This window comes from Myxocyprinus asiaticus, chromosome 45 (genome assembly GCF_019703515.2).
Source record: "Myxocyprinus asiaticus isolate MX2 ecotype Aquarium Trade chromosome 45, UBuf_Myxa_2, whole genome shotgun sequence".
NCBI lineage: Eukaryota > Metazoa > Chordata > Actinopteri > Cypriniformes > Catostomidae > Myxocyprinus > Myxocyprinus asiaticus.
This window is the reverse complement of record NC_059388.1, coordinates 5,627,369-5,654,082: the sequence shown is the minus strand read 5'-3', so window position 1 is coordinate 5,654,082 and position 26,714 is coordinate 5,627,369. Positions and strand designations below refer to the sequence as shown.

Below are 26,714 nucleotides of genomic sequence, written 5' to 3'. Positions count from 1 at the left end.
ACACACACAAATGTCTTAGTACAAGTCTTAGTACTATTTTAAGAAACCATGCATTAATTATTATTATAATTTTTTTATGGGAGAGAAAACACTTAATATGAAAATAGTGTATTGGATTAGCTTGGATTACAGATTCATTGTTTTGGCAGTAAATTGTATCATGAATGAAATGTAAGAAAATTACATTAGGCGTTTTAAGTAAACTTGAACTGTACTTTTGTACAGCAAAACACAAGATGTGTACTGAATGGCAATTTGGCAAGACAATTTCATAAAATGGCATATTTAAATTTTCTAAATCTAAATTTTCTAAATTTTCTAATAGATTACATGTCATTGTACAGGGGGTTAGACTGCCCAAAATAACCAGTAACCATCAGCGCCACTATTTCACCCCTCTTGCAAACTTTCATGCATAACATCACAGCTTATGGGTGTGGTCCTGCCTCAGTGGCAGGGCCAAGTAGGTTTGCGGAATGACACTGAATTAGGCTGAACCACTGCATAGCTACTTTGTACAGCAAATCACACAGAACTGTTCACTCGTGAACAGCAGTAAAGAGCAGCAAACATACCACACTGATAGCTGCATGACTGTGTCTCCTGTCTGTGTGTGTCACATGTCGGGTGTCAAAGTCACTGTATGTCCCACCCTCCCCTTCTGGTTGTCGGGTAACTCTCTGGGGTCCATCCTGGAATGGGCAGTAGGGGCTACTGACCCCAGACAATCGCTTCATCTCTTTCTCTTTGCCCTGATGGGCACAGTTGATGAGAGAAAAGGGAGGGAGAGATTGACCTAAACTCATCCCTGGGCCACACCCCCCCTGAGCTGGAGGACAAGGTCAAATGGTGCCTGGACTGCAGGCTGACTCTTCGTTTTCTCCTCCTTTCTGCAGTGAAGAGCCATCCTTCCCTTCCCCGATTGCGACACCTTCACCTGAGGAGTCCATAGTTGCTGCATCGCCATTGCCCAGGGCAAATGCCACCAGCACTGCTCAGCCTGAGGTCCTAGTTGAACCTCAGGTTGTAGGGAGCACCATAACAAGGTCTATCGATGGAGATCGAGATCGAGGTAGTGAGCAGGAGATTGAGTGTTTGGAGATTGAAAAGGAAGAGGTGAAGGCACAAGAGACAGCAAAGGAGGAAGAAAACCCACATGTGCAACCACCACAACAACTGCAAGAGGATGAGAAGAAGGAGATGGAGGAGAAAGAGAGGGAAGGCTCAAGTATGGGGGGCGCAGGAAGGAGGCCAAGCTTGCATCATACTGCTTCACCAATTAGAGTGCAGAGGAACGGAGCATGCAGCCACTCCACATCCTCCGACTATGAACTCTCACTCGACCTCAAAAACAAGCAGGTAGGGAGCAAGGCAGTGTGCGATTGTGGTCTTTGGGACGTGTGATTGAGTGTTTCAGGCTCATGGGGATTGGTGGCTGGTGTGTTTCAGATGGTTTCTTTTAAGTGGTAGAGTGTGTTTGAGGTTAAGTTGGTAAAGGGCGCTGGACCTTTCTGGAGTTCATCATTCATCCTCATCTCATACACATCTATCACCATCTCCATCAGCTTTATAAACTATCTCTAGGCCCACAAGGAATCTATGCTGATTGTGTTGTTTAATCTGCTGACTTCTAGATTTAAAGGCCTCATAAAATCTAAATTGGAGTTTTGTGGCTTTTCTGTATTACGTCTGTCAAATTAACATGTTAATTCATTACGATTATTTATATATACAAAAATACAAAATCAATTCCACTTCCATGTTTTTGCAAAATGCAGCCTGTAGGAGGCAGTAAGCGCAAATCCAGCTGTACAAGCAAAAAATCGAAAGCTGATTAAAAACAGGTTGATGAAGCATAAGAGAATGGACTCAAGACACATTTTTTAAAGTTTCAAACTACATTTTACCTAACACATCGATCACAAGATCAAATATTAGTAGATATACGTACCAAAGATACAGACCAAAAATATTGATGACATATTTCATGGGCTTGTCCAATTTGTTATCCAATAAAATGCTCTGTAGAATGAGAATGTCCCCTGCCCTTAATACCACCTGTCTATAGCAAATCATGGTTCATGGATTTGACTTAAACTTAAGGATACTGTCTATTTTACGTGAAGAAACAAGCCCCAATATGTCCCACTCCTACTTCCTGTTTTAATAGGAAACGCATCAACACAAACTGCCCACGTCAAGTGATTTTATGGAGTCTTTAAATATTGTAACATATTTAAAGTGAGCTGTACAGATTCCATGCTGGCCTACCTATCATTTGTATTTTGATGTGTGGGGACTGAACAGATGCTCTAGCTTTGTGCCAGTCCTAGTGAGACAGCATTTTAAGTCATCATTGGCACGCTGCTGACATGAAGGCTGTTCGAAAATGTAGGCAGCAAAATTATGCTGCCTTATATGCTAGGCATCTTACTGGAACACAGTTACGTATATCTGGGGCTTCATTTAGAATACAAACATGTTTTGTCATTTTCTCGCTGAGTGTTCATATTGCAGATTGGATTCCCCCATCCCCCCATTGTTTTGCTCAGATGAATTATCTAATAGTATTATGTTTGCATTACAGAATGATCTGCTTTTAATATTACTAAAGGCCTTTTATATATATATATATATATATATATATATATATATATATATATATATATATATATATATATATATTAAAAATGCTTTAAACCTTTTTTACAGTGCAAATTCTGTAACCCTTAAGATTGTTGTTGTTTTTTAACTATGGACAGATAAAAAAAATAAAATTAAAAAAATAAATAAAGCAATATATAGATATAACGGTATATATCCATCCATCCATCCATCCATCCATCCATCTTCTATGGCCGCTTGTCCTATGCAGGGTCATGGGTATCAGTATATATATATTTTCCTGTGATAATATACTGTATTTTTACAATATACTGTATGTAAAACATAAAATAGTTATTTTTAATATAAATTTTTTTTTTTTTTTTTTTTAATTTTTTTATGATAATCATTATTATTATTGTTTTGAGCTGGGACTACATTAATACTTTTTGTGGTGTTAATGTACTGTAGCATTGATGAAACTGCTTTGCATGGACTGGATATGGAGGAAAAGTGTTGAAATTAAGTGTTATTTCATGAATTTTTGAGCAAGATAAGAATAGGAGGGGATTCGTTCATGTTTAGAGTTCTGTTACGTTTGGTATTTAAAAAGAATGTATGTTATGCTGGGGTTTTGGGGGTAACCCTTGTGGTGAAGAATGACACTTTTGCTTAAATTAAGGATGGATTTACACTTTAACGTGATAAGTGATTTTAGTGCTGCTTAGCTCTATAAGCAGTTACTATTAAATTGACAGTCCAACAGATTCACACAATGAAACCGACTTATTCCTAATGAAAGACATAAATTAGATTTAAACATATGAATATATAATTCAATTAAAGGTGGAGTAAGTCATTTTAATCCAATACACTTTTTGTCAAATTCCACGAATATCTCTTCACGGTCCGCTAACTGTCTGTTCTGTGTGTGCTGAAAAAAAAGCTGGTGTTTGTACACAGCCCTGGCTCTGTAAATGGGAAAATAGACATATTGGATCGAATCGATCCACACAACACTATTGCGCCTGCATGAATTTGGGGGGCGGAGCTTCTGAAGGAGCACTGATGGAAGGGGTGTGTTTGTTTGGCAGTTGAGTTCAAATATCAACAGTCTTTCTCGCTTACTCCACCTTTAAGTAAGGGTAATAACTTACTTTTTTGAGTGTAGGACCCACTTAACAGAAATACACAGTGCAACAGTAGGGTTCCAGAAGTAAAAATCCTATTTGTTTTATCTGTATAGAATTGGATTTTTAGAAATAATGCATACAACTTTCAAGACAGATCTAACATGAGCTCTGAGATTGTTAAATGATGAGATACTTTCTGTAGCCTCTTGGAGCTGGTTGATTTGATTAAGGCTTAGAACTGTAAATTAAAGAATACTCTGAAATCCCTATGGAGAAAATTAATATGAATTGTTTTTTTTTTTTTTTTTTCCTAAATAAGTGGACGGTCATTGTTGTGCTTTATACAGATTTAGATTTGTGTCTGTTCGTGCATCTGTAATTTGTTCATTAAATTCTAGTAGTTAGTGAAAGATGGAATAAAGTGAAATCAACAATGAGTTTTTTTATAGGTCTACCTACAGTATATTCGCTGACAATGCACATGTGTGGAGTTTATGTCTCAACAACATCTGTGACAATGCTTGTGTGTGCATAATTTGTGGCGTGTGAATGTACTGAAACCAATAATTTTACATAAACGTGGCTGCAGTGTGAGTCACTATGTTATGGATCTTTGCCTTTGCCTTCTTCCATAGACGTATATGGATGTAACAATGTTTGTGCTTATGAAGTTGAGTATATGCATTCACTCGCACAAATCTCTGTGTGTCTGCATTATGCCATTGATTTTCTGTCTGCAGAGGTGTGAAATCTCTCCCGAGGCAGATAAGAGGACAGAGCCGGACACTGCGGAATACTGCTAGACAATACTAGTACTGTAGATTTATCTAAAACAACTACAGATGCATTAAAACCATGTACAACACAAAGACAGAAAATATAAGGGAAGTTTAGATATTACTATTGTATTTTAAAATATGAAAATATTATTTCATTTTAGGCTTGTTTCCTCTTTTGAAATTAACCATTTAATAAAGTGATATTACATAACGTTATTCAATTAGAGCAATAGTATCACATTCAGATCCTAAACCATTTGGTCTCAGTCAGGGCTGGACAATGGGATTATGGACTGGCCAAGTGGGGCCAATGCCATGGGGCCTAAAACTGTCAGGGACCACCATGTCTCCAAAGACGTGTGCCCAGGGGCCTTGAAGGCCATGATCCGTCCCTTGCCTTATTTATGAAACACGAGCAGCACAAATATATACAGTAAGTAAATCGTTTGTGAAACCATACTTACTGAACTGAATGCAACGACCCAGGACCTCATCCATCTTTTGGAGAGATTTAATAGTGTTGCAATATATATTTGCGCTTACATTTATTATATTTTTATTATTTCATATCTATAGGTTTACCAGGATATCTATTTATTTGTTTATTACAAGACAAATTAGTACTACATTAATAAAAATGACTACTATATACTATATTTTGTAAGTTTTATGTCTGTTTAGATTCAATAAGTGCCTGAGAAAATGCATATGTGTAGCTCATTATGTATTTGACAGACAGTTGCGTCTTATAAAATTTTAGCGTGGGAGTAATAAATCCCGATAAATCTCTTTGATTAGTGAAAAATAAAACATCAAAATATAATATTATTTTTGTCTTGAAAATGCTTTGAAAATTTTATACTGTCTGGGCATTTTGTAGATCCATTTGTGATAGATATACGTGAACGGGTTACAGAAGACCCAATGTAATAATGTTTGGTGAAACACCCATGAATTTAAGGGTTAAATTGCAGTAAAAACTATTCTGTTATTTAAAGTAACAGCTTCGTTGTTTTATATGTTTTGCTATTATTCACACGTCATCATCAAAATGGTTTTAAAACTTTTATCATTTGTCATCCACCCGAAATTACCTTTAAACCAGCTGTGCCAGCTGTGATTGGCTCAAACTCTTTGACAGGATACTTACAATACATTTTCTAACGCTTGTACATGCTTGAAACATTAATGTTATGGCTTAGTTTACATGTAGCATCAATTGAACTTTTCCACCAATGTTACAAATCCTAAAGCCAGCCAACATCTGGAAATTATTTACTGCCATTTCGGTTATGAATCCTGTTCACATATGACTTCTAAATGGGGGGGAAAAAAGGCTGTTTATCTGAAAGTACCTGTATTTAGTATATGCATCAGTTGTTCTATAACAATATATAACAATATGCAATGGCTTTTTGTGTTTATGTATGTACTGTATATAAGATAGCTGTTGAGTAAGTCTATCCAGTCAGTAGATTGCTGTACTCTAGGAGTTTTTACATGTACACACATTATTTGGCTTGCTGGAGCCTCCTTCTATTTCCAGTGCCACTCATGATTAGGACTATACTGACTGGCTATCATCACAACCCTTTGTATAGAATTCTTTACCTCTCATAGAGTAATTGGTTTTCTCAAGTGCCCCGAAGACTTTAAGAAAGCCAGAGCACTGGCCTTAGAGTACTGACATCCTCATTGACATGCAAAATTAAAATGGTACCACACAAATCCAAAAAAGCTCTTGTGTTAAGTCAGTGTTAGAGGACTAGGCGAAAGAAGGAATTTAGGGCATGCTCATTTGTCAGAGTAAACTAATTTCTTAGAGTAAAGGTAATTTCATTAGTACAATCATAACATGAAGTACTAAATAACAAGATATTTATGTTGCTTATCATGTAGACTAGCTAATGTAGACATTTAAACAAATGCTTTTGATTTAATACATTTATCTCATTTTTTATATATGAAATGCTCCATGTCATGGAGCTTTATTAAACATGTCACCTCCATGTTTTTTTGTGACTCACAGTTAGCAGGGGGCAGTAAGCGCAGCTCCAGCGGTACAGATAATGCTTAGCTCTACAGGCACAAACTGATCAAAGACAGCTGGATGGAGCACAGTGGAGGGGTGTTTTTTAAGTTTCAAACTACATTTAACTTGACACAGCATCCTAAAACATGGCATTTAAGGCTAGAGACACTGAAAACCAGTTAAATGCGACGCAAACACAGTAAGACATTTGAAAACACATTTTTACTGATGGAATGCAAGAACATGTCCTGTAAGAACAGCCCAAGTCAAACAGAGACTAAGATTCATTGCAAAGGCAATTACTGTGTCATTGGTGAGTATGTCACAGTAAGCAAATCAGATGTTTTTTCTTTTGCGATTCCTGAAATCTGGATGGCAAAATTGTGGCTAAAATCATATAGTGTGCTCTGGGCTCTGTTATAACCACTGCGGGAAGCCCAAGCTAATAAAATAAGGGTATTCATGAGAAATGGGTAAAAATCTCAGCCTACCGGTTTATAAATAAAACTAATCCTCATCCTTTCCGCAAAACTTTTCAACAGACTTTCCTAGGCAGCGACACGCAGGGAAAAGTTTGATGTGTTTACTTGCATTCTTGTCTCTGAACTGCTGATGTTTAAAAAAAAAAAAAAAAGTGTGGATTAGCAAATTTGATGACTGGTTGCTGAGAACTGTGAAAATAGATCTTATCCTGTGTTACCTCTTCCATCTTTGCTACAGTATTCACTATTATTTTTTGCCAGCTTGAGTTTAATATTTTGAGAAGTGGGTAGATAAAGCTCATCCCATTAAGCTCAGTCAATATACATCTAAATTTGTATACAGTATATCTAGGTGCTGTAACCATTTTTTTTTTAATACCACATAAAATATGTCCCTATTAGCTTACAGATATCACGGCAATAGGTGACCTGAGAAATCTGTCTCCATGATATCCCAATCAGAAATGTTCTGCATCATTTTGCACTTTCAGCTTTGCTGACATCGGGTTGGCTGACATGTCTTGGGAGGGTGATGTTTTGGAAGGAGGGCTTGTGGTTGAAGTTAGAAAAATGTTGAAAGTTAACAAAATGTCTGAAACCACTTACAGCACCTTTAAGTAGAATTTTCATAACCACATGTAACTTTTTTTATTTTTTTATACAAAAACTTGTTTTTATTTTGTAGAAAATTGCAGTAATTATTATTCTTATATTTTTTTCTTTACATTATACCTTTAAGAAATGTAAGATTCAAGTTTGAAAACCTCCCATTGATTTGGCCATCATTCAACATTCCAAATGTAACCAACAGTGATGACGTCATCAAAATATTTGCACACTGACTTATGATAGATGGTGTCCAGTGTTGGGTGCAATCTGATTAGAATTATTAGTTGCTGTTATTTAATTACTTTTTAAGTCAAAAAATACTGTAACACATTTCATTTTAAATTGCTGTGATCAGATTACAGTTACTGACTTTCAATAAATGTAATTAATTTTAAGTACATAACCCTTGTTCCCTGAATGATTTTCTGACTGAAGGGAAGCACATTTCTCTGTCCCTCAACAGTGAGAAATCAGTTGTGTGGCGAGCGTGCACAGTGTCTTATTCTGTGCATGCTACTGATTCACACACACAAGGCAACACCTACTAACCATTTGTCAGGAACTGGTAATGTGAATGAGGACCCAAATGAAGGAATGAGGATAACTAAAATATTTATTGAACAAAACAAAAACAAACAGGTTAATAACAAGACAAAACAGAACAAAATAATAACTGACTGGGGAAACTGGAGTCCAAAGAACTGACATCTGACAACTGACAACTGACAGAAACAGAGGAACAAAACAATCCGACAACCAGACAAGACAAAGGAAGGAATATAAAGGAAATGGAAGGATTGAAACCAGGTACTGCCCATAAACACGGCACTAATAACAGAACAGACAAGAATTCTGTTGACTGGTGTCTGATGGGTGCTGGCTACTGGACTGAGCAACAGACTGGTAGCTGGTGTCTGGCAGGTTCTGGTTACTGGGCTGAGCAACAAACTGGTGGCTGGTGTCTGACGAGTGCTGATTACTGGGCTGATCAACAGACTGGTGGCTGGTGTCTGACAGGTTGTGACGAGGAGGGCCGGGCTGGGCTGTTAGGATGGAGGCCTGGTGCTGAGTTACCACAATCAGCCGGGAGAGGGATAAAGAGGAGCTGGAGATGCCAGTTTGAGACAGAGGGAGGTGCCTCCTTGCCCATTCTTATACTGTGGCAGACAGGTCTCTTGTTCATCGTTAAGGAGGAAATGGGAACTGGGTTTACAACAGGTGCTGGTTACTGGGCTGAGCAACAGACTGGTGGCTGGTGTCTGATGGGTGCTGGCTACTGGGTTGAGCAACAGAATGTTAGCTGGTATCTGATGGGTGCTGGTTACTGGGATGAGTAACATACTGGTAGCTGGTGTCTGATGGGTGCTGGCCACTGGACTGAGCAAAGGACTGGTTGACGGCCGCTAGGGACTGGACAGGATAGTCGATGGTCACATGGGACTGAACAGGCTTGTCGAAGGCCACTGGGGGCTGGACAGGATTGTCAATGGTCACAGGGAACTGGACAGGGTTATCAACCATCTCAGGGTACTGGACAGTCTCAGGGAACTGGACAGGCTTATCGCCAGTCTCCAGGAACTGGACAGACTTATCGACAGCCTCAAGGAATTGAAAAATCTCAGGGAAATGGACGGACTTATTGACAGCCACAGGGAACTAATCATGCTCATCGATGGCCACAGGGAACTGGACAGGTGACTCCGTGTTTGTGAGCACAGGCAGTTATGGGGGAATGGCCTCCATGGCCATGAACACTGGCAGTGATGGGGGATCTACCTCCATGGTCGTGGGCACTGGCAGTGACAGTGACAGGGAAATGACCTCCATAGTTGTGCGTGCAGGCAGTGATGGGGGAACGGCCTCCGTGGCCGTGAACACTGGCAATGATGGGGGATTGACCTCCATGGTCATGGGCACTGGCAGTGATGGGGGAACAGCCTCCGTGGCTGTGAACACTGGCAATGATGGGGGATCGACTTCTGTGGTCATGGGCACTAGCAGTGACAGGGGAACAACCTCTGTTGTCATGGGCACAGGCAGTGATGGGGGAACGGCCTCCGTGGCCATGAACACTGGCAGTGACGGGAGAATGACCTCTGTGGTCGTGGCGAACGTGCACAGTATCTTATTTTCTCTTTTCAGGGAACCTGCGTTACAGTCGTAACCAGAACTTTCCCTTTCAAGTTGGTCACATTGATGCTGACGCTATGGAAAAATGTGTATCATTGTGCCATGCTTATGATTCACACACACTACTAGCCAATTGTCAGGAACTGGTAATGTGAATGAGGACCCAAATGCAGGAATGAGGATAACTAAAATATTTATTAAACGAAACAAAAACAAACAGGGAAACAAACACTCTCGGTGGAGGAAAATATAAACCATAAGACAAAACAGAACAAAATAATAACTGACCAAGAAAACTGGAGTACAAAGAACTGACATCTGACAACTGACAAGAACAGAGAAACAAAGCAATCTGACAACCAGACAAGACAAAGGAAGGATATAAAAGAAACAGAAGGATTGAAACCAGGTGCTGCCCATAAACATAAGCAGCGCTAATCAGCACTGCCATGGCAACGCTGATTGCGCTGCTGTGCAGCACCTGGGGAAACATGAGGGAGAGAAGAAAACACAAGCGCAAGGGACAACCTGAGAGCCAGGAGGAGGAACCTGCCAAAACAAGATCACACAAGATAAAAATGGCAGGATCATGACACCATTAGTGAAGTTGAAAATGAATTGACATAGTCTTTCTTTTGTACTGAATAAGAGTAGGGAAAAGAGAGAAACACAACAACCATACATGGTTATAAAACATTACCATGACACTAACCATAGTGAATACTCAATAGAAATTCCCATCCACACCGCAGTGGGAAAAAGAGTTCAGAATGGTCATCGACCAACAAATTAAAGTAATGCCACTAGCCAACAGGGTAGTATAACATTAAAACATAGCTCTTCACCCTTAAAAGAGTCAAGGAACGGCCATACATAGACCAACAAGTATGTAAGGTTACCACCTGAGCTCTGAAAGGAGTGGCCAAAACATTTGGACCAAGCCGGGTCTAAATTCTAAGCAAGAATCATGGACTGACAGGGTCTGAAGGTCCCCACCATGTTTGACTAAAGCCAAAGCGAATAGCAGTGTGGCCTTCAGAGAGAGTGCATGCAAGCTTACAGCATCAAGTGGCTCAAACCCTTAAGCACATTCAGAACAAGCGCCAAGTCCCAGATCTGGACAATAGTTGGGTGAGAGGGTCTCAGCCATCTTGCTCCTTGCAAGAATTTAATGCCACCAACCACCCAAAGGGGCCTGATCCACTGCTACAGCAGCAACACTTTGAGCATGGATGAAGTGAGTCCTGCATCTAAACATTTTTGCGAAAAGTGAAACATCGTATGCACAGGGCAATGCTCTGTGTCCTTACCTCGGGAGGAATACCAGCCAACGAAAACATCTTAGTTATTGGTGTAACCTCTGTTCCCTGATGGAGGGAACGAGACGTTGTGTTGATGTAGTGACACTAGGGGTTCCTATAGGAAACAGCGCAGGTGCTGAACCATGTCACGAGGTGTGGAAGAGTGGACACGGGCAAGGTGCTGCGTGCCTCGCAGCAAGCACTCAACCACATTGTGACCTACCAGCGAGTTAGGTAAGGCTTCTCCCTAGTCCCGTTAAGGGGGGAGGAGGCATTTACCCAAGTAGGCTACCGGTGTTGCCTTTCCTGATTTGCTGTTAAGCAATTTCCCACTGAGCACTTTCTAGAATAGCGCTGGGAAGTGCTCTTCCCTCTCCAGGAAGGAGAGCACTACGGAGACCACATCCTACCAGATGGAGGTTAATGTGGAGAATCCCTCACATGGACTTACCAACGGGGAAGTTTACATTTGGAACAATACCACTGGAGGACCCTATCTACAGAGAGGGTATGCAGCTACAGTGGCCGAGGCAGAGAAAGCTCTGGCAAGGGGAATCACAGGGTTCACCTAAGGGGAAACCGAACAGTGGAAACTCATTATATGGGATTACCAAGGTGGAATCACCATGCATGGAGCACTGAGCCCGAGCACACGGGCTCACCTGAAAAGGGGCATACCACGAGTATTGGGCCTGGTGTCATTACTCCTCCGCCGAGTTCGTCACTGAACAGTGCTTAATTAAAGAGGTGTCTGGGGTTCACCGGATACGAGGAACTGTTGTGGACAAAAATGCACACATTATCACCTTTGAAAAAGGGGAAAGGCGCGATGCAAGCACTACACCCAACCGGCCACCCGGTCTACCTGCTGTTACCGTGTAACACTTGGGTCGAAACTGGGTCTATGCGTAGATTATAAAACCTCACAAAGGTATTAGGTGTAGCCCAACCCACAGCTCTGCATATGTCTGCTAGAGAGGTCCCCCATGCCAGTGCCCGGAAGGACGCAACACCTCTAGTGGAGTGTGCCCGGACTCCCATGGGGCACGGCAAGTCCTGAGATTGGTATGCAAGAGAAATGGCATCCACAATCCAATGGGCTAGCCCCTGTTTGGAGACAGCTATCCCCTTCTGCTGTCCTCCAAAACAGACAAAGTGCTGCTCTGAGCATCTAAAGTGCTGCGTGCGGTCCAGATAGATTCACAGGGCATGAACCGGACACAGCAACAACAAGGCCAGGTCTTCCACCTCTGAAGGGAGCACTTGCAGGTTCACCACCTGGTCCTGAAAAGGAGTGGTGGGAACTTTGGGCACGTAACCGGGCCGGGGTCTCAAGATCACGTGAGAGTGTGCCGGCCCGAACACCAGGCATTTGCTGGTAACAGGTAGTGCCTGCAGGTCCCCCACCCTCTTGATGGAAGTGAGTGCCACCAGGAGGGCCATCTTCAGAGACAAAGTACTGAGCTCGACCTGCTCCATGGGCTCAAAGGGTGCTCTCTGTAGGGCCGGTAGGACCACAGAGAGATCCCAAGAGGGAATCAGGCGCGGTCTAGGATGATTCAACCTCCTCACGCCCTTGAGGAACCTTTTGATCAGGTCGCGCTGTCGTGAGGGCCTCCCGTCCAGTGTGTCGTGGTAAGCTGCTCTGGCAGCCATGTACACATTCAGGGTAGAGGGAGACAGCACATTTCTGTGGGTCTTTCCCATGGGAAGAACACCAGTTTGCGAAGAGAACGCCACTTCAAGGCATACAGCCGCCTCGTAGAGGGGGCCCTGGCCTGAGTGATCATGTCTACCACCACTGGCGGAAGACCTGCTAGATCCCCGAGGCCAGCTGTGCGCCAAGGCATCCGTGCCGAGGGGAGCCTCGGACAGAGAGTACCAAAGAGGTCAGTGAGAGAACTTTTGGGAGGCAAAAAGGCCTACCTGCGCCTCCCCGAATCTCTCCCAAATCAGCTGGACTACGTGGGGATGGAGTCCCCACTCCCCAAGGAGCAATACCTGCCATGAGAGCACATCCGCTGCACGGTTGAGGACGCCCAGAAGGTGAGTGGCTTACAGCGACTTCAACGACTGCTGACTCCAGAGGAGGAGGCGGCGGGCGAGTTGTGACATGCGATGCGAGCATACGCCGCCTTGGCGGTTTATGTACGCTATGGTCGCTGTGTTGTCAGTCCAAACCAACACATGCCGAAGCCTCCGCATGGCCAGCAATACCGCCAGCAACTCTGAGCAGTTGATGCTCTGCCAAAGCTCCGAGACTGGTCATAAGACGTGCCTTGAGAGTCACCGAGTCCAACTCCATACTGAGAAAAGAGATGCTCTGCATGGGGAGAGTTTGCTCTTCTCCTAGTTGACCTGAAGCCCGAGTTGGTCGAGGTGCTGAAGCACAAGGTCCCTGTGCGCACACAATAGATTTCGTGAGTGAGCTAGGATTAGCCAGTCATCGAGATAATTGAGAATGCGAATGCCCTCCTCCCTCAGTGGGGCCAGGTCAGCCTCTGCGACTTTGGTAAAGATGTGAGGGGACAGGGACAGACCAAAGGGGAGGACCTTGTACTGGTATGCTCGTCCCTCGAAGGCAAACTGAAGAAAGGGTCTGTGTCGAGGAAGGATCAATACATGAAAGTACGCGTCCTTCAGGTCGATGGCCGCAAACTAATCCTGATGTTGTACTGATGCCAGGATGCGCTTCTGCGTAAACATCCTGAACGGAAGCCTGTGTAAGGCTTTGTTCAAAGCACGCAGATCCAATATTGGGTGCGACCCTCCCGCTCTCTTGGGCATGATAAAATAAGGGCTGTAAAATTCCATATGCAACTCAGCTACGGGGACGGGCTCTATTGCTCCCTTCGCCAGAAAGGTGGCCACCTCTGCCCGGAGGACGGGGACACCATCGCCCCGCACCATAGTGGAGAGGATGCCACTGAACCTGGGCGGGCGTCTGGCAAACTGGAACGCGTATCCGAGGCGAATCGTCCTGATGAGCCACAGCGAGGGGCTGGAGAGCACTAACGAGGCCTCCAGATTCCGAGCCAGCGGCACCTAGGGGACGACTGGACTTACCGTGCCCAGGCAGGGTGGTTCGTGGTAAGGCAGAGCAGGCGCCCCATCTGGAAGACAGCCCAGGGGGGACGTGCTGCTCCGCAAGCCCGAAACGGTGGCTGGTGACTGGGGCGGGCGAGCGACCCCAGAGACCAGGACACTTACAGTTTGAGTCAACCCCGGGTTGCCCATGCCAGGGCCGCCTCGAAGCCCGTCCAGAGTTCATCAGCCCTGGGTCGGTTGTACCCTCGTGCAGATCTTTCAGCGCCTTGGTCTGGTGGACCTACAGGATGGCCATGGCGTGCAGCGCAGAAGTGACTTGACCCGTGGCCTTCGTCATTAATGAGGAAGAGAACAGACAGGCCTTGGAAGGGAGCCTTGGTCAGTCGCGCCAGGTGGCTGCACCCTGTGGGCATAAATGCACCGCTATGGCGCGCTCTACCTGGGGGAGCTTGACATATCCCTTAGCCACTCCGCCGTCGAGAGTAGTTAGGATGGACGATCCCGCGAAGCATGTACGAGCAGAAAAAGGTGCCTTCCACGACTTCGTTAGCTCCTCGTTTACTTCCGGGAAGAAAGGCACCGGGGCGGGGAGTGGCCGTGAGTCACGCTCCAAGCCCAGAAACCAATCATCCAGCCGCAAACGCTCAAGGCAGGGTGGAGGGTTCCACTTCAGCCCGATGTTCGCAGCCACCCGGGAAAGCATGGCTGCCATCTCAATGTCCGCCTCATCCTGTGCTCTACCACCCGTGGGCGGGAGCTCAGAAGATTCGTCCACTTCTGACAGCAGAAGCCCACCTTCTGATGCTGTGACCGAAATCTCATCATCCGAAAATGCTCCCATATCCACATCAAGATTGCCCGCGGTGCTTGGGGAGCAGACGCGGTGGCTCCTTGCTTCATGAAGAAGGAAATGATCCGCGACCACAACGTTCTGATGGGCATGTTCTCGCAATGAGAACATAACCCTTCCACGAAAGCTGCCTCGGTGTGCTGGCGCACCAAGTACTCAAGACAGATTTCATTGCTGTCTGGAGGGGAGAGATAATGGCCACATCCAGTAGCGCAGACATGGAAGGACATCTTTAAAAAGATGCCAAGCATTTGCGTTAGCTCTTTTAGAAGGAAATATACTCTTTTGAATATACTGTTTTAGCACCCGTGGACTCAGCCGCTGAAGCGCCCAGGGGAAGTACAACACTCGACCATGCGAGGGTGACCGCTGATATGCACCGTAAAATCCAGCAGCATAAGCGAAAGGTGAGAGGACGAACACAAGCATGCATTCGGCTCCGAAGAAAAAATCTGAATGAGTGATGCATGCCTTTTCCTTTTATACCCATATGTCCGGGGGCAGAGAATGGCATGTAAATTCCACTCGCCAGTTCTCATTGGCCTTTTTTATTTTAAGCAAAGGTGATTGGGGCTCTCAAGATCGAACCCCTAGTGTCACTACATCGACACAACATCGAGTGAGTGACAGACAGGGAACTCACCATTTCAAGGCATAGTCACATTGTTGAGGTGGCTCTGGCCTGCAATATTGTGCCAAGCACTGGCTGCGACTTACCATCTGTGTTAGATGAGCCCCTTTCAGGGGCCTGACATGATGTTTCCACAGCTCCGGCCGAGGATGCCAGATTGTGCCTCTTGCCTGCAGGAGCAGATCTCTCCTCAGAGAAATTGTCCATGGGAAGGGCATTCAACAGCTCTACCAGCTTCCGGAATCAGGGGCGGTTGGGCCAATTCAGCGCAACCGACAGAGATTATTTGTCTTCCCAAAACTTGCACAGCATTTGGTGTAGCAAGTGGACAGAAGGGAACACATATTTGCCGTTTGCTGGCCAGTTGTGAGCCAGGGCGCTGTACAATGAAATGTGTCTCCCTAATGAAAACCCAGTGATAAAATATCCCTGACATCATCACCCCCACCGTGTGTTAATGATAGCAGCACGCTGGATTGAGCTGCAAATCGGTACGGGTGCACTGAACAGGCGAAGCCGCTTGAGATGGAGAAGAGGAGAGATGCAGGCAAATCATCATCAATTTTCCATGCTCTGTATCCAGTCCTCGCTATATACAGGGAGGAGAGGGACTGGCATCAGCTTTCCCAGAAAGCAAGGTGAGAGTGAAGCACTCTGAGTTTCATGTGCTCTCAATGGACACAACCAACTCAACAAGCGCTGCGTACTTGACAACGATAAACATAATCGATATAGCACCCCCCTCATCATAAACTCCGGCAAACATGATTGTATCATGCATGCCAGCACACAGATCATCATGGCTGTACTCGACAGGTGAAACCGCTTAAGATGGAGAAGAGTCGCAAGGCCCAAGCCGGTGACAAATCATCCTCAAACTCTCTTTTCTGTTTATCTTGACCTTGCGTGCCTCCTTGTATGGTCCCTCAAGAGCTGCAGAAGGAGTATGGCAGAAGGAGAGGGGATCAGCTTTGGCTTTCAGAATGAAAGTGAGGCAAGAATTAAGCGTTTCAAATTTCATGAGCTCATAATGGATTCATTCAAATTCAGAGATTGCTGTGTCACCATGGGCTTATCCCAGGCAGTAACAGTACTCATACTGAAAGGTGAAGCTGCTTGATGTAGAGAAGAGGAGGCACGAGAGCCTGGGATGGCATCATATCCATTTAAAAATGTCCACGCTCTATTCCCCATCCTCGTGGGCCTGCCTCGTGTGGTTCCTCGGAAGCTACAGAAGGAGTATAGCAGGCGGAGAGAGGAACGGCTTCGGCTTTCAGAACAAAAGTGAGCCAAGAGCAAAGCGTCTTGAGTTTCATGCATTAACGGTGAACGCAATCAGTCTCAACGAGTGGTGCTTATATAAACAGCTCTTATGCCTGTCAGACAGAGGGAAATATAAAAAAAAAATCATGTGCTTGTGGACACATTTGCAAAATGTCATTTTTATATAAGACACAAAGCTTTTATTGTCTTTTCACTAAAAGAAACACACAAGAAAACACAATGCAAAATATCAAACACGGAAGTGTTAATAGGATACGCTGTTCATTGGCGCACAAGCAGGGAGGTAGAAATAATCCACTCGCTATGAAGGTGTGCAGTTTCAATGACGAAGGGAAGATTCGTGCATCCAGAGCACAAGAAATGGAATCATGGAATCAGAAATATTTTTTAATGAAATGCCGCTGTGCTTTGGTTTATATGCCCATGTTGAAGTGTGCAACAGGGGGAGTGTCAAGCGCCATCTGCCAATAGATTGTCTTGATTCTAAAAGGATTCAGAGTTTGTCACTCCTGGGGGGAGATTCCTATAGCGTCAGCTACTGATGCAACGTTGAAGTGACCGATTTGAAAGAGAACTAAGGTTACTTATATTTCTAAAATAATATTATTTATATTAAATACATTTAAAGCATGAATTATGTTTATATTTACGTCTATTTGCATTTCTTTGACAGCCACGTAACAAACTAATTGTAACGGAGAAATGTGTGCAGCTGAGTGTATGACTTGTGTGCAACAATGAACAAGAAAGAAATGTAGACATTATTTTGAATTCGTTGAGTGGAAAAGTGTTTTAGAAAGTAACTTAAATGTAAAGTAATTATTAATCTGATTACTTCAATAAAATATATTTATATATATACACTACCGGTCAAAAGTTTTGAAACACTTGACCGAAATGTTTCTCATGATCTTAAAAATCTTATGATCTGAAGGCATATGCTTAAATGTTTGAAATTAGTTTTGTAGACAAAAATATAATTGTGCCACCATATTAATTTATTTAATTATAAATCTAAAATTTAATACAAAAAATAAAAAAAAGTTTTTGAAATTGATGACTTGAACCAAATAATAAAGAAAAGCAGCCAATAAGTGCCCAGCATATAGATGGGGACTCCTTCAATACTGTTTAAAAAGTATCTCAGGGTGATACCTCAAGAAGTTGGTTGAGAAAATGTCAAGAGAACATTTCTGAAAATTCTAGGCAAAGGGTGAGTACTTTGAAGATGCTAAAATACAACACAGTTTTGATTTATTTAAAACTTTTGACTGGTTGTGTATATATAATATGCAAATGTTCCTTTTTTTATTACATTTTTCCACATAAACCATGAACACGCATCATCTAATCAGATTTTAGAGTTGGAACTATCCTGACTGACAAGGCTGACAAGCTGAGCAAAATGCCATGAGGCATGATCCACTGTCAGCAAAGTCAGCTCCCTCAGAGTGTGTCTCATTGCTGATAATCTGGCTTTAGCAATTCCAGACACGATCTCTCAGAGGCTGATGGCTCCACTGATAACTACTACTGCACCTCTTCTGTGTGATTGCCTCTTTATGCTAATGAAGGCATGCCTAACCTCCCAATGAGACCTTTGATTATCCTGTCTTATGCTGATGGCCACATAAATATACATGTGTCCTTGAGACACAAATCAATGCAAATGTCAAGCACCAAATATGAGCAGAGATGTGACAGGATGCAACTAACTTCAATTGAGCCAATGAGATTGCTTTTACAGAGTAACCTTTTCTAGTGGTTGGCCTTTGATCACAATAATGTGTCCTTGTGAGATGTGTTTTTAGTTTGCATAGTCATGTCACATTTTATTTTTTATTTTTTTGTGAAGCAGAGAATATCAGGGTAGCTGCAGAGATATTCACAGATGGACAGTACAAGAACAAAAGGCAGCTATTGGACAGCTATTTTGTTTATAAATGTTATTTTTAAGGGCAAGAAAATGTTGAAGAAGCTTTTCATTCGTGAATACAATCCTCAATATACTACTTTTAATTCTACAGAGACTTGATAAATAATAATAAATATTTTTAAAAAGCTGTATTTTAGGATTTCTAATTTGGCACAGAATCAGAGACATTATAATGTGATATGAGCTAAAGAAGCACAATTTATATACCATTGTCTATTGCTTATTTGAAATATGTTAATAGCCGCATTTCCACTATCGGGCCAAATGAGTGTGTGCTAGTGCATGCCAGGACCAGTTGCGTTCCCACTGTCATTTCCAGGGGTTCATCGTGCCTTGTCTGTGCTTCCTCGGGGCTAACGGTCAAGCGCTTTTGGCCCGCCGATTACCATTGGGCCAAAGAAGGCAATCTGGGAATTGAGGTGGGGTCAATGTCAAAAGCGGAGTTTTGCTGAGTCAGGTCTTGCTTTCCACCAAGCAAAGACCAAAATAAGCAAACAAACGGCAGCTTTAGTCTCCTCCATGTTCATTTCTAGGGCTAGCTAGTCTCCGCTTGAGCTTCCCTCTTGCTTGTGAAATGGGCAGGGTGTGTGACGTTGGCACCAGGGCGGCATATTAAGAGCGGATTTTAGAGCAACTCTGTGGGGCTGTTGGCCTGATGGTGGGAATGCAGATCGATTTTGGTCTCACAGATTGAGGTCTGGGGTAATTGGCCCTGGCTGACCAGTAGATAGCACTGGTTCTCACTGGCCTTATAATGGAAACGTGGCTATTGAAGCCTTATCTTGATAAACAGTTTTGGAGATTTTTCTCTTTCTCCATTCAAGTAGATAAGAGCTATCTGGGGGTGTTGCAATATGGCTGCTGAGGGAAGTGACTTTGCAAAAGGGACCGAATTGAATAGGCCACCCCAAAAACTTTGTTCAGCCAATTTAATAGTTTAACCCTTTCATACATACCGACACACATATGTGATGGTTAATAACAGGGCCCCGCAGAGTAGTGTTACACATATGTGTTTCTGCAACAGCCAGTTCAGTTACAAGCTGCCAGATTAAAATCAGCTTTCACACCGACACAGCTGTGCTGGTCAAGCGTCTGTTATTAATATATGCCCAAACAGTTACTCGTACAGTCTTTTAAACCACTGAATAAGTTTATATACACACATCCAACTCGTCACCAAAGTACCACAATAAAAAAGTTTACAGCTCTTGTGCGCAGTCAACACATCAAATGCGATCTTCCTCCAATTCGTGCTGCCAGGTTTGTTTACATTAGTAGCGGTTGTCATTTGTCAAACAAACAGCTACTCAAAGAGTCTTTTCAAGTACATAATATGTTTATTTTATGTAACAAACAGCTAAATTGTCACCAAAGTACCATGATAACTGTTCACAGCTTGTATTTGCACAGCCATCATATCTAAACGCAATCTTCCCATGCATGTTGCCACATCTGCTGATTAGGTGCAGATGCGGTTTTCATTCACACAAACAGCAACTCAAACAGTATTTTCTGTCATATAATACATTTGTTTTCTGAACGAGATATATATTTAAGTTTAATATGTGTATACTCACAGTGAAAACATGCGGATCAAGCGCAATTATCCATGCACGCAGCCAAGTCTGTTTACATTAGCGCTTGTCACACACACGCACACACACACACACACACACGTCTGAGATGTCAAACAGTGCATAAGCAAACCGGACTGCTGATATTATTTGTTCCTTTGTTTTTTACAGCTATCAAAATCGAAATAAATAAAATAAAAACAGTACAGCAGACATAACCCATTTGTTCACATATTTACTGTGTTATATACAGTATTGTTTTTAATGACAAGAAATCTAAAATTTAAATAAATTATTATTTTTTTTTTAAAATACTCATTTACACTCTGTCACCCTCTACCGACACATGCAAAAATAACTCACTCCAGGGGGCACTGCAGGGGAATTTAGACCCTACTCATGAAAAGGTTAAGTATTTAAGGAGAGCAGGATTTTGACAATGTGCTAGGATTTCTCTAGACACCAGTCTCCATCACCTTTCTTGTGTAGTGGATGTAGGCCTGTCTTGTTTGGGTATGTTTGATATGTCATTTTACGCTGGGAAGGTAAGAACTGGGCTTAGACAGAGTGCTGATCCAGCTGTCGTATTTTATTTGCCTGAGCTGAGTTGACATGGAGTGGTGTCATTGCGAGACCCCCTTTCCTTTATAGCTGCAGTGGTTCCGGGAATGATCTCTCTGCACGGCGCCGCTTAGTGAAGTGATTGGAAACAGACCTGACAGCTGGCTAATGTGTGGATTTGCAGCAGAACTGCATTCGTTACGTGCCTTCTCACTTTGTCTTGTGCTCACACCCAGTTTAATTCCCTTTCTCTATTACACACTGATTTCTCCATTTATTATGTTCTTACCACACCTCATGGTTATAGAGATCACAGCTATATTTGTCTGTTCTGCACTCTCTGCAATCCAATTTGTCTTTTTTTTTTTTCTTGTATTCTTGTTTCCTTATCTCTAGGTCATTTCATTGAATAGGGTCATGTGAAATCTGTTTTATTTTATTTTATTTTTTTAATTCCATTTCATTTATTTTTTCTGAAATTCTGTGTTTTCCATTTTATTTTATTTTATGAATTCCATGTTTTAAAGTTTAATTAAATTTCATCATCGAAAAAAAAAAATGTCTGATCAAATGAACTAAAAGCACTTTATTTAAATGAAAACAGAACAATTACTTTTCAACATAGCATGCATTATTTTTATCAAATAAAGTGTTTCTATACAGATTCTCAGTTCCTTTTTTTTTTCTTTTATTTTGGTCAAATACAGTACTGCACTGCAGAGCATTAAAGTGTTAATAAAAGCATTGACAAAACCTTTTATTTATTTATTTTTAATTGTATTTCAGTACAATTGCACTCTTGATTATGAAATATTGCTTAAATATAGTGTAATTATGTTGGCTTGAGAAAGCCAACATGCTGATATTCTATTTAAACATATTAGTGGTGCTTTCGTAGCAAAGCATCACTATTGTAATCTCACATACTTATTATTATTAGTGGTGCTTGCGGAGCAAAGCATCACTATTGTAATCTCACATACTTATTATTATTATTATTATTATTATTATTATTATTACTATTATTATTATTATTATTATTAGTGGTGCTTGCGGAGCAAAGCATCACTATTGTAATCTCACATACTTGTTATTAGTGGTGCTTGCGAAGCAAAGCATTACTATTGTAATCTCACATATTATTATTATTATTATTATTATTATTATTATTATTATTAGTGGTGCTTGCGGAGCAAAGCATTACTATCGTAATCTCACATACTTATTCTTCTTCTTCTTATTCCATATAAAACTTCAGCACCTAATTCGTCCTGCACCGTTTGTAGTAGACCCATGAATTAGGTGTCAAATCGACCAGCCTATTGACGACACCTGTGCTTTGACTTTTCTAAGGGATTGGGGGTACGGTGCACCCCTGCCTAAAATGTCCCATAGGCATACTATGGCAAGGGTCTCGCCCATGAAAACATTTTTTTTTTTTTCTACTATGGCAGTCAATGCAAGAAAGTTGTCAAATCATATCTCTCAGTCAGAATGACATAGAGACATGGGGGCAGGCTCATTTCAATCGGGCTACCAATCAGTCTTTAAGGATCATCTTGGAAATGGTGTAGCCATGCCCTAGCAACCATTTACGGCACCCTAGCAACCGTCTCCATAGACTTCCATTCAAAATGGCTCAGAAGGATATCTTCAGAACAGAATGTCATAGACACTTGGGGATTGACTCTTTTCAGTCAGATTAGTAATCAACCAATAAGAATCTCTCTGGTCACTGGCTAGCCACACCGTAGCAACAATTTAGAGCACCTTAGCAACCAGCCCTATTAACTTCCATTAAAAATGGCTGAGAGGGATATCTTTGGATCAGAACATACTACAAACATGGCAGTAGGCTTATTTCATGTGGATGAGCAATCAGTCTTCATGTATCCATTTGAAAAACTACTTAGCCACACCCTAACAACCATTTAGAGCACCCTTGCAACCATCCCCACTGACTTCCATTCAAAATGGCTGAGTGTGATATCTTCTGAGCAGAATGTCTTAAACACATGTGGGTGCTCTCATTTGATTCATGCTGGCAAGCCGTGTTCGAACATACCCTGTGTTTGGGGGTAAAATGTACGCCAGGGGGTAAAAAGGGGGCAAAAAAACATCCCAAAAAGTCCCATAAGGTACTATGGGAAGACATTTTTGTTCCTACTATGGCAGTCAATGCAAGAAAGTTGTCAGATCATATCTCCCAATCAGAGTGACATAGATACATGGGGGCGGGCTCATTTCAATCGGGATACCAATCACTCTTTAAGTATCACCTTGGAAATGGAATAGCCACGCCCAAACAACCATTTATGGGATCCTAGCAACCACCCCCATTAACTTCCGTTCAAAATGTCTCAGAAGGATATCTTCAGAACAGAATGTCGTAAACACTTGGGGATTGGCTCTTTTGAGACAGGTTAGTAAGCAGCCAATAAGAACTACTCTGTTCACTGGCTAGCCATGCCCTGGCAACCATTTAGAGCACCCTAGCAACCAAATCTATTGCTTTCAATTAGAGTGTGATATCTTTGGATCAGAATGTCCTAGAGACATGAGAGTTGGCTTGTTTTAATTGGGTGAGCAAGCAGTCTTCAAGTATCATCATGTTAACTACTTAGCCATGCCCTAGCAACCATTTACAGCACACTAGCAACCAAACACAATTGACTTCCATTCAAAATCACTAATAGGGGTATCTCAGGATCAGAATGTCGTAGAGACTTCCGGGTTGACTTATTTCACTCAGGATAGCAAGGAACCTCATTAAGTATCACTCTGGAAACTGCCTAGCGACCAGATGGGGTTACCCTAGCAACCAAGTAACAAATCACATATCTCTACACCAGAACATCGTAGACACTTCCGTGTTGACTTATTTCACTCAGGATGGCAAGTAGCCTTGATAAGTAACCCTGGTAACTGCCTAGCAAACAGATGGGGTTACCCTAGCAACCAAGTAACAAAACACAAATCTCTGCACCAGAAAATCGTAGAGATTTCCGGGTTGACGTAATTCACTCCGGAGAGCAAGGAGCTTTTTGAGTATGACCCTGGTAACTGCTTAGCAACCAAGTAACAAATCACAGATCTCTGCACCAGAACATCGTAGAAACTTCCGGGTTGAGTTATTTCACTCAGGATGGGGTTACCCTAGCAACCAAGTAACAAAACACAAATCTTTGCACCAGAAAATCGTAGAGATTTCCGGGTTGACGTAATTCACTCAGGATGGCAAGGAGCCTTGAATAGTATCACCCTGGTAACTGCTTAGCAACCAGATGGGGTTACCCTAGCAACCAAGTAACAAATCACATATCTCAGCACCAGAATATAATAGAGACTTCTGGGTTGACTTATTTCACTCATGATGGCAAGGAGCCTTTTGAGTATCACCTTGGTAACTGGCTAGAAACCAGATTGGGTTACCCTAGCAACCAAGTAACAAATCACATATCTCTGCACCAGAACATCGTAGAGATTTCCGGGTTGACTTATTTAACTCAGGATGGCAAGGAGGCTTGATAAGTATCACCTTGGTAACTGCATAGCAACCAGATGGGGTTACCCTAGCAACCAAGTAACAAATCACATATCTCTGCACCTCAACATCATAGAGACTTCCATGTTGACTTATTTTATTCAGGACGGCAAGGAGTTATGTTAAGTATCACCTTGGTAACTTCCTAGCAACCAGATGGGGTTACTCTAGCAACAAATTAACAAATCACATATCTCTGCACCAGAACATCGTAGAGACTTCCGGGATGACTTATTTGACTCAGGATGGCAAGGAGGCTTGATAAGTATCACCCTGGTAACTGCATAGCAACCAGATGGGGTTACCCTAGTAACCAAGTAACAAACCACATATCTCTGCAGCAGAATATCATAGAGACTTCCGTGTTGACTTATTTCACTCAGGATGGCAAGTAGCCTTGATAAGTAACCCTGGTAACTGCATAGCAACCAAATGGCGTTACCCTAGCAACCAAGTAACAAATCACTTATCTCTGCACCAGAACATCATAGAGACTTCTGGTTTGTCTTATTTCACTCAGGATGGCAAGTAGCCATGTTAAGTATCACCTTGGTAACTGCCTAGCAACCAAATGAGCTATCTATCAATCTATCTATCTGATAGATGGAATGGTCTTATAATCTTTAAACTTTGAACTTTTAAAACTACTACTTAAACTTGTAACTACTTCAAACTTAAAACCTTCAAGCTTTTACAACTACTTCAAACTTTCAGGCTAGGCTTTCTCAAGCCAACATCAAAGTTTGTCTTGATGAACTTTTTTTGTTGTTATTATTATTATTATTATTGTTGTTGTTTTTGTTGTTGTTGTTGTTATTATGTATTACCACATTGAACATTACATTTTACTTTACAGTTCTGTTGCAATTTCCAATTTCACACGTCTAGTTAAACTGAGCTTTAATTTTGGCAGAAACCCCAAATTAAGCACTTTTCGTTTGTATGCTTTTGGCGACTCTTACCTCCAGATAAGCAGTTCGCTATATGGCTTAGTGTGCTCATTAAACTGCAAAAGACTGCAATTTAATTATATAAATATTATGGTCTGCATGTGCTGCGCACTTCAAGGTTATTCATCACACTAGGACTTAACACTATTTTAATTTGATTAATTGTCCATCCATTCATTCATGTTTTATCCCAAATATCTCAAATTCTGTGACATTCCACATTTTGTAGTTAATTTAGCTTTATGGCTGGATTTGTGGAAATCATAGTGCCATAAGAGATGTGCTCTGGGAAACAATGGTTACGTGCTTGACTTATTCAACATCATATCTCAAAAGACCTGTAGTGTGCTAAAATGGATAAGAAAATCTTGGCTAAAGAAACCTCAATTCTGAGATCCTATCTTGTGTACAACACTGCTGGAAAATACTTCAGCTAGTAGCTGTGTATTGGGAAATGGTTGCTGATTTTAGCTGGTCAACCTGACAACATTAAAGCAGCTATTGACAATGTAACTGGCAGTTTAGACCAGCTAATGATCAACTTTAACCAGCTAATGACCAGCTTGGGTCAGCAAGTGAACAGCTTGGAGCTGCAAATGACTTCCTTGAACCAGCTAATGGCAAGCTTAGACCAGCTACCATGTTCCAAAACAGCAATCAGCTGCATTTTCTGTCTAGGAAGGCCATCACTGATCTCTCATAAAGCTTCTAAATTTAGCACAACCTTATGTTATTGCCACTATTCTGTCATTTTAAGGTACAGATTTACTTTTGAAAAGAGGCAGAATTGATGTATGTATGCACTAATGGAAAATCCTGGGGAAAAGATGATGAATATTCAAGGCAGGTTGTGAACTATTTAGGGGGGTTAAAGTTAACAGTATTACCAGCTCATAGCTCTCTCTGATAAGAAGCTCACCTTACCTTTTGAAGGGTTCTGGAACAGAATAGCACTGAATGTCAGTGAGTGCTATGTGAAACAGTGGTTACATCCATGAATAATTAACCATCATATTTCAACGAACCTGTGGTGCACAAAAATGGATCCATAGCTAACATAACCTCCTTTCTGAGACCCCATTATGTGTCCAAGGCCACCATCCTTTGCTTTGGACAATAATAATGGGTGTGAGGCTAAAACACAGCATTGTTTTATTGCAGCAATTGTCATCTTAGGGTTTAAATATTTTTTTTTTTTTTAAAAAGAGGCAGCATTGCTGTTTATCTGCATCAATGGAACATTCTCAGTAAATATGATGGATA

General features: G+C 42.0%; 1 protein-coding gene across 1 annotated transcript in view; it reads left to right on the top strand.

Moving 5' to 3' along the window:
- Positions 1-1,276: 1,276 nt before the first annotated feature.
- LOC127435314 (IQ motif and SEC7 domain-containing protein 3-like) overlaps positions 1,277-26,714 on the top strand; it is a 151,054-nt gene continuing 125,616 nt past the window's right edge. The window contains exon 1 of the mRNA XM_051688705.1: positions 1,277-1,359. The gene's annotated coding sequence lies outside the window, so the exon portion shown is untranslated. The remainder of the gene's footprint in view (positions 1,360-26,714) is intronic.